This window comes from Ursus maritimus, unplaced genomic scaffold (genome assembly GCF_017311325.1).
Source record: "Ursus maritimus isolate PB19 unplaced genomic scaffold, ASM1731132v1 scaffold_35, whole genome shotgun sequence".
NCBI lineage: Eukaryota > Metazoa > Chordata > Mammalia > Carnivora > Ursidae > Ursus > Ursus maritimus.
In genome coordinates this window covers 26,727,914-26,739,952 of record NW_024426119.1, presented here as the reverse complement: position 1 = coordinate 26,739,952, position 12,039 = coordinate 26,727,914, and positions in this window count along the sequence as shown.

Genomic DNA, 12,039 nt, shown 5'->3' with positions numbered 1-12,039 from the left:
TTTTTTTTTTTTTTTTTAAAGATTTTATTTATTAATTTGACATAGAGAGACAGCCAGCGAGAGAGGGAACACAAGCAGGGGGGAGTGGGAGAGGAAGAAGCAGGCTCCCAGCGGAGGAGCCTGATGTGGGGCTCGATCCCAGAACGCTGGGATCACGCCCTGAGCCGAAGGCAGACGCTTAATGACTGCGCTACCCAGGCGCCCCTCACTGGTTAAGTTCTAAGTGCCAATTCTTACAGATTTTTCAGGACATTTAGGGTTAACACAGTAGCCATAAAACAATCATTCAATAATGTGCAAGGCTAGCAAAAAACCCAAGAGTATTGATATTAAAAATATCCATAACTTACTATAATAATTTGACCTTGGCACTACTATTTTGCTATCTTGTAATTTATCATATGTGGTTATTGATCTTTAGTTATAGGATTTTTTTTTAATGGGGGATGTCAGCATATTGGATTTACCTTATTAGAGTAAGTACTGAATTTTGGAGGAATTGGGCTTTTAGGTCTGGGACATCATGCTTTAGAGAATACTGCTTCAGATTTGTTTCATGCACATTATATCTTCCATGTAGAAAGGAAGCTGCACAATATATAGTAAATTAGGACAATGATATTATTGGGTTAAATCATAATTTAATTATTCAGTTACTTGAGGCTACATAATCATTGAGCCATATCTTTTGATAGGGTTCCTTTTGACTCGCTGGGAGTAACCAAATTTAGAATGATGTGCTGTCATGCAACTTCTAAGAAACATTTTGTGTGCCGTCCTTGGTGATTGGTTAGCAATACCTCAGAGATAACTGTTTGTGTAAATTTCATTAATGATTTTACTTCAAACACGATGAAAGTGTTTTTTAAAAATTTAGTTTGAGATCTAAAACAAAACCAGATATAATTAGGGACTCGGAGCCACAGAGGATTTGTTTGAGGAGCAAAACTGTTTTCATGGAGTTACAAAGTATATCTGAAGTTTATAATTTAGTTAAAATTATCAAGTATTTGTAAAGTTGCTGTATTTAAAATATGCTAAACATTTTTGTAGAGACTCTCAGACATTTGGTGTAAGAGAAAGTTAGGTTTAAAGATAGCCAAACGTTGAAAATGGAAGTGCTAGTTATTCCATAGCTGCCACTCCAAGTCTCACTGCATAATTATGCTAGAGTTGTTGTATGTTCCCTAGAGGAGCCGATTCAGCGATGTACATCTTACCTCTAGATTTATTTCCTCAGTCGTATAAGCTATGGGGGCGGTGGGTAATCACCTATTTACTTACATTATCATGCTGCACATCTAGCCATAGCATTTGTACTGTATTATTAAGGACAATGGCTATTTCCTCATAGTTTGGGGTTTTCCAACAAACAAATATAATCATTTCTCTCTCCACAAACTATGTCTGCAATCTAGATAAATTATCAGCAGTTGCATAGTGATAACTATACGATAAATTCATGTTTCAAGTAAATGAATATGGTTATAGCCATGGTTAACTGAGACTGGTGTTAGAACACATGCTTCTTCTCATTTACAATTTTTATAAATACACCAAAAAATTGCACATTAAAACAACATATTAGAACCATGAGCCAATCTATAATGAATACTGATAGTGTTTTAAGGACAAGACTAGAAAAAATAAAGCCCCCTAAGTACAATGATATACTTTCTTATTAATCATCAACATTAGTAATCACTGCTTAAAATAATTCTACTTTTACCTCTGAGGTTGGGTTAAGATAACCCTCAGAATTTTATAAGAATAAAGCCATTTTGTGAAGACATGGCTCTGATACTTGGTGGATTCTGCATGGTTTCTTTTTTACTTTTTTAATCATATCACTGTGCGAATTGGTATTCAGTTCTCTTGTTCTTGCTTCTCAGGAGAAAGGATCCATATAGATTTCTCAACTTGGATCCTCTACTTGTGGCAAAGTATAAAGTGAGAGGAAACTTTAAGAAGGTCTCACTTCCAAACAAGGTTATCTTCAGTCCTATGTCCTTCATCCTGTCCAGTTCCCCATTCTTAAGAACTAATATTGCTGTGAGGTAAATATCCAAATTTAGGTCTTTACTATTATTTTTAAGATCTTTATTATTAGATTTCATTTTCCATTTCTAGCCAAAGACTATAGGAGATACATTTTGTTCTCTTCTTCTTAGTACATTTTTATCAAGAAATGAAATGTGTTTTTCATATTTCAGGGTCTACTTTAGATTCCACCTGTTTCTTGAAGATTTCCTGATAATTCTAGCATGGCGTACTTCCTTTTATGAAATTTTATATTTATTATTTTCATTATGCATTTGGGATCCTGACTACTAGAAGTACTCTCCTTTTTTATGAATCCTTGAATATGCACATGGAAGTTGAGTATTGAAAGGTGACTTTATGTTGAAAGGATGAGATGTGCTTTTGTTCCCAGATTGCTAAATACATCATAAAATCTCATTACACTTTTTGTTTTAGAGATAATTTCCAATGATATATACTGAGACTTCCTTGACTTCTTAAATTTTATTCTTTTCAGGTATAATTGAATATGTAATTGATAAGCTAAGGCCCAATAGGCATCTGATTGGGCCCTGGTATACCCATTATCATTCATGCTTTCTCAAATGCACTAAAATTATGAAATAACTGGTAACAGCATTTTCATGTCTATTGACAAACTAGTTTTACATCACATTGGTAGATATCCAAGATATAATAATTCATTCTTGACTTATTAAAGTCTAATACAAATTATTACTTTATCCCAAACCTGATAATGCTTGAACCTCAGGATCTTTCACCTCTATTTATTCCCTCTTTTAAGTAATTTTTGTTTAGTATTTTAGTTCTACATGTGTTTCAACAAAAAAAGACATTATAATTTTGTATAGTTACTATTCCTTCAAAATGACTCAATAATATTTTTCTTTCTCTTCTGCCTTGTCAAGTTTTCAACTGGGATAAATTTTTATTTGCCTGAATACTTCCCTTTAGATTTTTTTTTAGTGTGAGTCTAGAAGAAAGAAAGAAAGAAAGAAAGAAAGAAAGAAAGAAAGAAAGAAAGAAAGAAAAAGAAAGAAAGAAAAAGAATCTCTTGGATTTTCATCTAAAAATGGCTTTATTTTACCTTCATTTTTGAAAGAAATTTTTCATTGCATATAGAACTTTAAATTGGCAGTTATTTTCTTTTAACAGAAGTGTTATTCTATTGTTCCTGGTGTGCATCAGTTCTGTTGAGAATTTAGTTGCCATTCTTACGGTTACTACTTTAAAAGTAATAAGTAATGTTTTTCAAAAATCCCTGTCACTTCTTAGGACTTCCTTTTTGTCCTTGATATTCTTCATTGTTACTATGATGTGCCTAGATGTGGTTTCCTTTGTGTTTTTCCTCATTTGAATTTTTTCCTCATTGGAATTCTTTAGGTCGATGTCTTTTATCAGGTTTAGAAAATATTCAGCCATCGTCTCTTCAAATATTGTTTCTGCCTCATTCTTTCACTTTTTTCCTTCTGGGACTCCCAACTATAAGTGCGTTTGGCATGTTCCCATGTATCTATTTTACTTGTCCAGTGTTTTTCATTTTACTAATCCCGCTGTCTCCAATCTGCTGTTCAATCCATCTAATGTAGTTATTACTTTTAGATACGTATGTTTAAAGATTTTTAAGTTCCATAGTATCCATTCAATTATTTCTATAGGTGCTGATTTTATGCTGAAACCCTTGATCCTTTCATTTATTATGTGCGACTTGTCCTCTTTCTTTTTTAAAAGATTTTGTTTATTTATTTGAGAGAGAGAGAGTGAGCACAAGCAGGGGGAGGGGCAGAGGAAGAGGGAGAAGCAGGCTCCCCACTGAGCAGGGAGCCTGCTGTGGGGCTCGATCCCAGGACTCTGGGATCATGACCTGAGCCAAAATCAGAGTCTGACGCTTAACCAACTGAGCCACCCAGGTGCCCCACTCTTTTTTTGAACATATAAATTAGAGCTATTTTTAAGTCTTTGTGTGTTAACTGCAGTATCTAGATCATATGTGGGTCTGTTTATGATATTTTTGATGTTATTTGTCTTCTTTTTCTATGATATTTCCTAGTCTCTTCTCATTTCTAATTTTTAAAAATTGTGTGCTGGACATTGTGTACTAAAGAGCCTTAGAAAATCTGGGGATGTTATATTGCACCATGATGGTTTCTCCTTCCTGTGTTCCAGACAGGATGAGCAGCGGATCATCTCGATTCAACAAGAAATCGAGCTGGGTCAAAACTTGGTTGCAGGATTAGAAAGACTCAGACTAATTCTTGTTCTTCCTCTTCTTTAGGCATGTCCCCCATGGGATATGTATTAAGTGTCTTTCCAATATGTCTTCTCAGTCCTAGAGACCTTCAAGAATGTAGGTCTGCCTTTCAGAGATTCTCACCCAAGTTCTTTAGGTTTCTGCACAACGAGCCTTCAAATATGGTAAATATCTTTAGGGATGGACCAGTGGGATTTTGCAAGAAAGCGAAGCACCAGGCAGTAGCAGCGATTTCACTCTCTCGTCTAGAAAATATGGCCCAGCTTACCAGACTCCCACAGTGGAACTCAGCAATGAAACTTAGCAAATATTTTTATGGGTAAACTGGATGACTTTCAAGTTTTTAGTTTGTTCTTCAACTCACAGAAGCATTCAGAATACCATTTCACCAATATCTGGGTACCCTGTAAGCTAGTCGACACATATAATTAACCATCGTACTATTATTAAATTTATAACACTATATTTTATTATTAATGATTTTTATAATATATACATATGTGACATATAATTTATTAAACACATTATGTGAACTACCTAACTTGGCATCCCAGGCCATTCAATATATTGTATATGCTCAATTCATACTTGTTAATAATGAAAAATGTCCAATTCAAATACCAGCTGTTTTATGTAGAAATAGGAACATATTTTAGAATTATTCTGCCTGTGTTAAAATCCTACTTCTATCACTATTAGCTGTGTGATTTTGGGTATCAATTACCTTATCTATAAAATGATGAAAATAATAACTATCTCATTAGGTTGCTGTGAAGATTAAATAAGATAATGACTAACCAGTGACTGATAGACAGTTAGTTATATATATAAAGTATTATTATCACCATCATTGTTACTGTTATTGTAGTCGCTTCTAATTTTGAGTAATATTTCTCATTCCAATGAGATATGCTTTGCTACTTTCAAACTTCTTAACCATACTCATGCACTTCTTCTTCTTTTTTTTTTTTAAGATTTTATTTATTTGACAGAGAGAGACACAGTGAGAGAGGGAACATAAGCAGGGGGAGTAGGAGAGGCAGAAGCAGGCTTCCTGCTGAGCTGGGGCCCGATGCGGGGCTTGATCCCAGGACCCTGGGATCATGACCTGAGCCGAAGGCAGACGCTTAACGACTGAGCCACCCAGGCGCCCTGCATACTCATGCACTTCTGTACTGACTTTAACCTTCCCTGAAATTATAGCTCTTTGGATATATGACTTATCACTGAACATCTAATTTTAAGGTTTTTTATTTTCTTGACCAGGGATTGTGCAATACTAATCATCATCATCACCACCGTCATCATTGTCATCATCACACCATCATCATTTGTAGTAGCGAACACAGAGCAAGCACTATTTGTTGAATAAATGAATGCACAGAAATGAAACAGTACCTTCTATATATACTGTATTTAGCCTCTGAATTTATGTCTGTTTAGTTTTATGCAGAGTGATATTACTACAGTAATTATACAGGACCAACAAGAGAGATAAAAGGTTGACATAATACTTAAATGATTTATTAATGCCAACGAAAGCCAAATACCCTCATGGCATATAATAGGAAGATCAGTTTTTCATTAGCTCAAATAAAGAAGAGTGACGGAGAATTGGATCAGCACGAGACACACAGTAGTTTAGGCATAACTAACTACAGAATCGGTGTCATGGTAGTCAATACCATATCTGGGTTTTGAATGGAGATTCATTTTTAGCAAAACTGTATTATCTATCACACCAAATTCTGTTAATTTGACTTTTATTGGTTCATTGTTTGTATTTATAGACTGCTTTGTTTTTCAAGTTGTACCCAAATCAGTAAGTGTAAGAATATATATGTAAGTTCATAGCTTTAACATGTATCAATATTTAAGTAATATAATAATAAAATAATTTCCCACTTGGAGTTTATAACACTTGTTTTCCTTTAAAAGGAGACCATGCCTTAACTCAAATTTTGTAAGCACCATAGGACCCAAGTACTTATTCAACAGGACTCCATCTGAGCACAGCTTGTTAGCCTATAGATTTGGATGTACGTGCCCTCAGACACATCACAGCAACATACCAAAGCCCAGCATATGAAAGTTAATCTGTGATGCAGGCATCAGTCCAGCTGGTACGTTCTACTGCTGTGAGCACTTCACTCTATAAGTGGTGATTTATTTGGCATTCAGATGGAGATCTTGTGTGGAAATAACAAAATAGACTCAAGTCCTGAGCTGCCCAATTCTTCTCCTGAGTCACCATGTGAAGATGCAAGTCTTGGGCCTGAGACATTTGGTAATTGCCTGTTTCTCTACCCCCTTCTACATTTGTATAAACTCTCTTGAATAAACAATGAATCACTTCTTTTTTCTCCTACTCCAACAACTAAGTCTCATAATTAGAATTTGCGACTTCTTTTAATACATTCAATTATCTGCTGATTCAAGCATCTTCAGGTCAAATGCATTAGAAAACAGCTAATTATGCCCTTTCCCATGGGTAGAAAAATCTTTAAATTTAATTAAAAGACCTTAACTCAACTCCTTCACATTAGGGTCTACTTCCCAATGGATTTTCTACAGGGTGACCTAAAGAACCAAGCTTGATATTAAAATTAGAAGCAGCTGTTACTTATTATTTCTTCTTCGAAACAAAATTATTTTTGGTTGAAGGATACTTTGATCATTATTTCATTCTCTCAGTTTTGCCTCTGTATTCACATGTAAAAGCATAGAGTAATTGAGAAACTTGCTTGACAGTTTTCAGGTTGTTTATTTTCTCTATCTTGTGCCAGTAAAGCACCTTAAACATAGACTACTGTTTCTTAGCCCCAATATTCTCTTTGGCATACTAATCAACACATAAGCAAAGGTGGCAGAAAAAAAAAATCTTAAAAGAAGAAAAATGTTAAGCGCCAGATCTGAGCCATGCAAGGTTCAAATTATACAGGATGTTCTGACTTTTATGAGAGAAAGCCACAAAGATATTTTTCTATTTCCCTTTTCTAAATTGGAAAATTGGAATAGAGAGCTATCTTGGTTTAATATCTTCTAGGAAAGCATAAAAATCAAGGCAAATCATGTGCTTTTTCTTTAGTTTCATGAGTTTTACTTTTTTCCTTGACTTAGAACAAACTTTTTTTTTTTTTTTTTTTTTTTTAGAAATTGGCCTTACATGAAAGGAGAAATCCAGATGTTGAAAGCAAGGAAGCAATCTGGAAAGAATAAATTATGCATTATCCTTAGGTGAGTTTCTTCCTCTCATCCATTTCCTCTCTATCCCTCCCTTGTTCCTCCATCTTTTCTCCCTCTCTTCTTTTCCTTCTCTTCCCTCCTCCTTCTCCTTCCCATACTTTTTTTTTCTTTTTTCTTCTTGTTTGGCTAAGTACTTCTAGAAGACACTTAATTATGTTAGCAACATATTGATACCTTAAGGTGCCTGTGATAAGCCAAACCTACTTCCACTCCCATTCCTTGCTTGTATGAATCAGAGTCATTGGAGAGTAATTAATGATACTAATTGCTCTTACTCGTTCAACAAATAGGCATCGGGGAATCACTGGAGATTTTTATACAGAGAAATGGCATCCAGGAAAGTGACCTTTTAGGAAGATTTATCTATCAATGATGGGCAGCAAGAATTAGCATTAGGGGGTGGTACCCTCATTCATAGGGTATATAATTCTCAGGCAGAAAGTGTAGAGGATTTTGAATAGCCCAAAACTGTGAAAATGTAAAGGACTTTGCAAGACATTTAGGAAGAATAATTAATCAGTGATAAGTCAGATATAGAAAATAGAGAATAGGGGTGAGCCAAAGATTTTCAGCTTTCAAGCTGGAGTAACTAAGGAAAATGGAAGTGTTATAAATGGGAGCTGATCATGAGAGCTGACTGGATGTAGAAGGTAAATTCAGTTTTAGGCAAGTTGCCACTGAATGTTATGAAGCTACTTCTAAGTGGAAATGACCAAAAAATTGGGGAAATTTGGAGAAAATATAGAAATTGAAAGAGAGAAAGAGAGAGAGAGAAAAAAAATGCACTTCAAGGACTTGCTGATATAAACTCCCTGAACCTCTTGTTACCTTACCCATTAGTTTATCTGCATGTATAGTAAAATCTTATTCATCTGCCTTTGTGTTATTGAAAAAGAAAAATTTTAACACAGATATATGCTACTTATAATTCCTTACCTGTTTTCTAAGACAGGTCAATCCTAGTAACCAGAGGATCTTTTGCAAACTTAAAGATTTTATTAAAAGAGGGCTTGAGGATGCATGTTTGGAGGAAGAAAATATATGAGTAAGAAATGGTACATGCTATAGAGAGGCCACAAAGGAAGGAAGATGCATAGGACTGTGGTCCGGAGGGCTATGAAGCTATGGAAGCTATTGTGAGACAGAGAAGTAATCATAGTAAGGCACGTAAGGGACCTTGGGGCTAGACATAGAAATATCTAATGATAAATTTTTTGGTGAAGTGCTGCATACGTGTTATAATACAACTATTCCATATGTACCCCCATAACCACTATGGATCTTGTATATTTCTTATTACCCCACGTGATATAGAGTTTTTTTGTATGAATAAAAAATATTATGAATCTTGCTCTATGATTATGATAGAATGGGAAATATATGCTATACAGGGGGCCAATCTATGTGGTTGATATTTGTGTTTGTATGAAGGTGTAGGGGTGTGTGTGTGTGTGTGTGTTTGAGAGAGAGAGGGAGAAAAAGAGAATGAGTTAGGAAATGAGTGTCCAGATGGGTCATTTACTGAGGAGGGTGTGTTGCTGTCAGTGTTGTTCAGGAGAAGTTGGAGATCCTAGATGGGGAGTCTAGGAGGTAAAGTTGACCCCCTTAGCAATGATAAGTGCAAGCCCAGTGGTAGAGAGTGGGCATGCTGAAGAAGAGTTGAAGTAATTGACATAGACTTCCATGAACCCAAGAGAATTCTATGATCAGAAGTAGGTGAAACCGTCCTTTCATGTTGCTGGGCGTTTTTAGAAAACAAATTTTGCATAGTTTGGGGGTGGAGTCTTTGGGGTTTTCCATATAGAGTATCATGTCATCTGCGAAGAGAGAGAGTTTGACTTCTTCTTTGCCGATTTGGATACCTTTTATCCCTTTTTGTTGTCTGATTGCTGTTGCAAGGACTTCTAGTACTATGTTGAATAATAGTGGCGAGAATGGGCATCCTTGTCGTGTTCCTGATCTTAAGGGAAAGGCTTTCAGCTTTTCCCCACTGAGAATGATATTCGCTGTAGGCTTTTCCAAGATGGTTTTTATGAAATTGAGGAATGTAAATGTACCCTCTATCCCTACACTCTAAAGGGTTTGAATCAGGAAAGGATGTTGTATTTTGTCAAATGCTTTTTCTGCATCAATTGAGAGGATCATATGGTTCTCGACTCTTGTTGATATGATCTATCACACTGATCGATTTGCAAATGTTGAACCACTCTTGCATCCCAGGGATGAATCCCACTTGGTCTTGATGGATAATCCTTTTAATGTACTGTTGGATCCTATTAGCTAGAATCTTGTTGAGAATTTTGGCGTCCATATTCGTCAGGGATATTGGTCTGTAATTCTCCTTTTTGATGGGGTCTTTGCCTGGTTTGGGGATCAAGGTAATATTGGCCTCATAGAATGAGTTTGGTAGTTTTCGTTCTGTTTCTATTTTTTGAAACAGCTTCAGGAGGATAGGTATTATTTCTTCTTTGAATGTTTGGTAGAATTCCCTGGGGAATCCGTCAGGCCCTAGACTCTTGTTTTTGGGGAGGTTTTTGATCACTGCTTCAATCTCTTCATAATTAATCGGTCTGTTTAAAGTTATAGAGCAATTCAGTAATGTGGCGGGATACAAAATCAATGCTCAGAAATCAGTTGCATTTCTATACACGAACAATGAGACTGAAGAAAGAGAAATTAGGGAATCCATTCCATTTACGATAGCACCAAAAATCATACATTATCTCAGAATTAACTTAACCAGAGATGTAAAGGATCTATATTCTAGAAACTACAAATCACACTAGAAAGACATTGAAGAAGACACAAAGAGATGGAAAAATATGCCATCCTCATGGATCGGAAGAATAAACATAGTTAAAATGTCTATGCTACCCAGAGCAATCTACACTTTCAATGCCATTCCGATCAAAATACCAATGACATTTTTCAAAGAACTGGAACAAACAGCCCTTATTTGTGTGGAACCAGAAAAGGCCCCGAATCGCCAAGGAACTGTTGAAAAGGAAAAACAAAGCTGGGGGCATCACAATGCCGGATTTCAAGCTATACTACAAACTTGTGATCACAAAGACAGCATGGTACTGGCACAAAAACAGACACATAGACCGATGGAACAGAATAGAGAACCCAGAAATGGACCCTCGGCACTTTGGGCAACTAATCTTTGACAAAGCAGGAAAAAACATCCAATGGAAAAAAGACAGTCTCTTCAATAAATGGTGCTGGGAAAATTGGACATCTACATGCAAAAGAATGAAACTTGACCACTCTCTCACACCATACACAAAGATAAACTCCAAATGGATGAAGGACCTCGATGTGAGACAGGAATCCATCAAAATCCTAGAGAAGAACATAAGCGGCAACCTCTTTGACATCGGCCACCACAATTTTTTCATGACACATCTCCAAAGGCAAGAGAAACAAAAGATAAAATGAACTTGTGGGACTTCATCAAGATAAGAAGCTTCTGCACAGCCAAGGAAACAGTCAAAAAAACTAAGAGGTAGCCCACGGAATGGGAGGATATATTTGCAAATGACACTACACTAGTATCCAAGATCTACAAATAAGTTCTCAAACTCAATACACGAGAAACAAATAATCAAATCATAAAATGGGCAGAAGATATGAACAGACACTTTTCCAATGAAGACATACAAATGGCTAACAGACACATGAAAAAATGTTCAAAATCATTAGCCGTCAGGGAAACGCAAATCAAAACCACCTTGAGATACCACCTTACACCAGTTAGAATGGCAAAAATTGACAAGGCAAGAAACAACAAATGTTGGAGAGGATGTGAAGAAAGGGGATCCCTCTTATACTGTTGGTGGGAATGCAAGTTGGTACAGCCACTGTGGAAAACAGTGTGAAGGTCCCTTAAAAAGTTAAAAATTGAGCTACCCTATGATCTAGCCATTGCACTACTGGGTATTTACCCCAAAGATACAGACGTAGTGAAGAGAAGGGCCATATGCACCCCAATGTTCAGAGCAGCATTGTTCACAATAGCCAAATTGTGGAAGGAGCCGAGATGCCCTTCAACAGATGACTGGATTAAGAAGATGTGGTCCCTATATACAATGGAATATTCCTCAGCTATCAGAAAGAATGATTTCTCAACATTTGCAGCAACATCAACGGGACTGGAGGACATAATGCTAAGCGAAATAAGTCAAGCAGAGAAAGACAATTATCATATGGTTTCAGTCATTTATGGAACATAAGAAGTAGGAAGATTGGTAGGAGAAGAAAGGGAAGAAGGAAGGGGATAAACAGAAGGGGGAATGAACCATGAGAGAATATGGACTCTGGGAAACAAACTGAGGGCTTCAGAGGGGAGGGGGGTGGGGAAATGGGATAGGCCAGTGATGGGTATTAAGGAAGGCACGTATTGCACGGTGCTCTGGGTGTTATACGCAAGTAATGGATCATGGAACTTTACATCAAAAACTAGGGATGTACTGTATGGTGACTAACATAACATAATA